A 4,997-nucleotide genomic window follows, 5' to 3' on the forward strand; every position below is an offset into this window, starting at 1 on the left:
ACTGACAGCTTCTGCCATCAGTTCATCGGTTGCCAATCGCTTTCGCTGCAGGTTTACCTGTATCATGTGCCTCGAAGCAGCATCCCTGGGCCCGCGACCACCTGGATTTATGACCGCGGTGCCCTCAGCAGTAACTCACGCCGAGGCGGGCAATGGCATCCCATTTCCGCCTCACCGGACAGTCGCTGCTGAATGCACCGTGATCTGTCTTGTCCAGCTTGGCGTGTCGACAGTTGACCCAGCTGGGCGGCTCCCCCACGACATAGTCGGGGCACTCGGCCCTCACGTGTGGGCCCCCGCAATGGCTGCAAAGTTCCGAGGACTCTTTGCAGTGGCGCCGTCCGTGCCCAAAGGCTAGGCTCTTTGAGCACTGTATTAATGGTGAGAAGTCGTCCACCTTCGACCGCTTAAGGTCTAGGTGGACGGAGCCCTCGTCTGTCAGACGGCGCCACAGCGGAGGCGCCACACGCAAGACAACATGAGTGAGGTGCGGGTTGCGACACCTACGGCGGAAACAGGTTTCCACCGTTTCGTGGTCTTTTTGGAGGCCTGTGAATAGCTCCCTATTCTGAGCTCTTAGGGCTCCGACGACCTCCTCGTCCTTGAGGCAAGCCAGTACGTCCCTAATGATAATCATCGGGTTCCTACCCCTAGCCTCTTGAACTTGGAGGCCCGAGTTGGCCCCGAGCCGGGTCTTCACGGCCTCCACCTCGCTTTTGGTGCCGCAAGTGAGCACCACCTTCCTATTGCGCACTCTGCGGACGCTGTCCACCTTGGCGCCAGTTTTAGTAGCGTCGACGGCCACTCTTATTTTGGCGACAACGTTGTCGCTCGAATCATCGGGCGACTTACTTGTCACCACGATTGAGTGGCCGGACTTTGCCGGCGCCTTAGCGGCCATCGCCGCATATGAAGGCGGTGCTTTTACCTGCACAGGCTCCTCCAGGAGCTTCGTTGTTCTCGCCCCCAGAGCTCGCACCTCAGCAAGCATGTTGGTTGCCTCTTGACGCATTGACTTAAGTTCTCCCAGCAGGGAGCCCAGATCCGCAGTGGGTGGAGAAGGGAACAGTTTGACCTGCTGGATTAGGTCGAATTCGACTATTCTGCGGAGTGCCTCCAGCTCCTTTCTCAACTCCGCAGTCTGTCCACCAACGTCCGACTTATCCAACCTCTGCGTGAGGAGCATGATCTGCTCCCCATGGCTGGACTCCCTCCTGAAGATGTCCTCTGCGTGTGTCCTTTTCAGGTGTTCTACCTGTAAAAGGACATCTCTCCGCGCACTGTTCACTTCAAGGGTGGCCCCATACAGGTAGTTGAGGCCATCCAACACTGTAGCTCTTATGGAGCCTTTCAGGTTGCCAGATTTTTCTAATTCTTCTTTGGCTCGCTGGTACACAGAGTTGGCGGTTTTGAGCACTGTAGCCGTTGGGCTTTCGGGTCCCCCTATATTGCTGTGGCGTCCTCTGGATGGCGGAGTATGAAAAGCGACCTCCGCTTCCCGTTGGAACGCTTGGGCGAGGGTGCCACTGCCTGGTTTGCTTCCAGAGCCCGCGCCGAACTCACTTCCAGTGAAGGAGCCCTCCTCCACGTTAACTTTCCGGCTAACTACTGCCCGTACCTTTCCAGGGTCTGATGATGGCCGTTTTGTCATTAAAGTCACAGAGTCCTTGTCTCCGGCTCTAAGAATGCGTGACGACTTAGCCGATGTTGAAGACATCTTACTGGAACGGCAGCACGTAGGTTCATTAAATAATCAATAATTATAAAACAAAATCAATAAAGTATCAAAATTAAAAAAAATACCAAAAAAAAAAAAATTTTACAAACACAACTTTTAAATAGTGCCAATCGACAGAACTCAGCTTTGCGATTAAGGCGAACCCAAACACTGATAGTTATGACGATAACAACAGAACATATAACAAAGAAGTTATGACGATTACAGTTCTGTAAATATAAAAAACCCTATAAATTAATTAAAAACAATAATTTTGAAATTCTGAAGGGGCCAATCGAGAGATCTTCCAAACTCGACTGCCCTAGGTGCCTTGGTTCCAAAGATATGACCAAGGGGGGTGAGGTATACCCGAGGGGGGGGGGGGGGGTTAGCTAAGGTAGATGGCAATTAGTGTGTTAGTTGTGGCGATTACCAGGGGTTAAAGGTTACTGAGGATATCGGGTACCTGTGGTGTTTTGCCGCGATGTTGCACCTCGATGACTTCCTATGTCTGATGTTCGTCGGATCTATTTAGTTTTCTTCTCAGTGGTGCGGAGTATTGAAATTGACGGCTGTCAGTTGTCACTGGTGCTCGAGCTGTCTGAATTTTTCCCAAACCGCGTGGCACCGCGTGGCTGCTTCTCCCATACAATGCCGACGAGGTTATGGGATGCACCTTAATCTTTCAATATCTCCGCAATCCAACGGCCGATTTTATTCAAACTTAGATCAATAGCTAGGTTATGATCAGCGCTACAGGAATTAGTGCAGCGTTTCTTGATTGTTGCAGCGACGACTCGGGGCAGTTGACACAAAGTCCAGGCCCCGTATCTTTGGAGCGCGCTGCATAAAACTTTCACAAACACTAATCCTGGTGAATTGTAGGCTGACACAACACTGTACCAAATTTCAGGCTGATACGTTCACTTTTAACCACTTTTATTAATTTTTACAACGGAGCGATACGTTGACGACGCAATGATTTGGTGAAAAGTGGGTTAGGTTAGGTTAGGTTAGGTTTTTTTTTTTTTTTTCGTATACCTCCGGCTAGGAAGGCAGCAGTCGTTATATATCTAGTGGACTCTTACATACCAGTTCTCGCATTTGCTACTTCTCGTACTTTCATGCTGCATACGTACAGTTTCATACCTCAATCATTTATACTTTTCACGGCTGGCAATTATATTTACAAAATTGTCAACTTATGTTTTCTACAAAGTTTACTTATTTTCTAGGAATACATTCTACTATTTTTGCTTATATACATTACAATTTTCATATGTTATGTTAAAATATCTTAATATTCTACAAACATATTTTTCTTAATTACTACTGTTTCTTTTATTCACTTTTATAACTATTTTCCTACAAAATTCTAAGAATTTATCCCTATATTTACTATTAACTATATAAACAATATTATTTATATTAATTTTCATGTCTATGTCTACTTCTGTTTTAAACCTTTCAAGAGCATAGGCGGGACAATCCGCGATTTTGTGCAACAGGGTTTCTTCGATATCTGCTTGGCAGATACACGATGAACTCTCCTTGCAGCCAAATTTGTACAAGTATTCGGAGAAACCTCCATGTCCCGTCAGAATTTGAGTGGTTATTCCCGTGATTTTAATCTTGCGCGTAATTCTATAAGACGATATTACATCTGGGAAAAATACTTTAGTGGTTCGTGCAGTGTGATGTTTTGTGTACCTATCGTTCCATTCGTGAAGCGATTTATTTCGAATGGTATTTTTGACATACGATATCGGACATTTTGTGTAATTGTGCTGCTTTTTTGATTTTAGTGCCGCCTCTTTTGCCAGGTGGTCGGCTCGCTCATTACCGTCCAAGCCAGCATGAGCTTTTATCCAGTGTAAGACGACAGTTTTGCTGGCCTGAGATAAACTTTTCATGTTATTCCTGGCTTGTTCGGCGAGCGGATGGGTAGAGGTCGGATTTGAGATGGTTTGCAGAGCAGCCATAGAGTCACTATAAATTGCAAAAGATTTTTCCTCACGCAGCTGAGCAATTTTTGATTCCTCGCTGATTGCCAGGAGTTCTGCCTGATACACGGTGCAATAGGACGGCAGACTAAGTTTGACAGATTTGGTTTCAACCTCCCCATTCCACAAGGATAGAGCGGCCCCAACCCTACCATCAATCTTACTGCCGTCCGTGAATATGCGTACTTCGTAATTGCTGTTATTATCAACATGCTCCCGGCTAGTCAGGTGGCGAATCTCCATGATTTCTTGCTCAGCTGGGTGGTGGAACCTCTATTGAATGGACTCTGTGCTCTACTTCAATGTCTCCCAGCTCCACTACTTCTATTCCCTTTTTTGCCGCGTACAAGGCTGCCGCCTCCCTGATCCTAATGTCAAGGGGCAAGATTCCGGACAATATGAGCGTAGAGTTTAGGGACACCGTTCGATAAGCTTTGCATATCTTTTGTGTGAAGCCCCTCTGGACTGCGTTCAGTTTCTTTTTAATACAAACTTTGCTTGTGGCCGGTGCCCACGCGCTCGCAGCGTAGAGTATTATAGGCTCCACGGTGGCGATGTATATTGTCCGGATTATCTCTGGGTTTAATCCCCAGGATATTTTTGCAGCCCGTGTTAGCTGTTTGTAGACGGCTACAGCCTTTTTAGTGATATTATTCACGTGTGTATTGAATGTCAATTTGTCATCCACTGTTAGTCCTAGTATTTTGATTTCATTCACCACTCGAATATCTGTACCACCCATGCTTAGGTGGGGGATGGCATATTTGATTTTCCTTGTGACGGTCATGGCGTTTGTTTTGTGGGGTGCAAATTTCAATTTATTGGCTGCTCCCCACTCTCGTACAAATTGGAGTGCTTTGTTTGCACTTTCTTGTATGTCTTTCGCCGTGTCACCGAAAAAAGCCAAAATGATGTCGTCTGCAAATGCTTGCACATAGTCACCTCGTTTCTCCAGACCTTTTAAGAGTGGATCCAGCAGAAGATTCCATAGAAAGGGTCCTCCAATTGACCCTTTTACGCATTCCAATTGTGTTTTTCTACGGTGTTCCTTTTCTGCATACCTGACTGATACATATCTATCACTTAGGTAACTGTCAATAGTCCTCCTAAGGTTTATAGGACAATCTTCTTCAGCTAATCGGGTTCTGATCCGCGGCCACCAAGCGCTATCGAAGGCTCCCTCTATGTCCAACGATATGATGGTAACTATTTTCTTTTGCTTAATCTTGGATCTTACATGATTTATTAGATCATAGAGGGAGTCCTCGGTGCTCCTT

This window comes from Leptidea sinapis, chromosome 34, assembly GCF_905404315.1.
Source record: "Leptidea sinapis chromosome 34, ilLepSina1.1, whole genome shotgun sequence".
NCBI lineage: Eukaryota > Metazoa > Arthropoda > Insecta > Lepidoptera > Pieridae > Leptidea > Leptidea sinapis.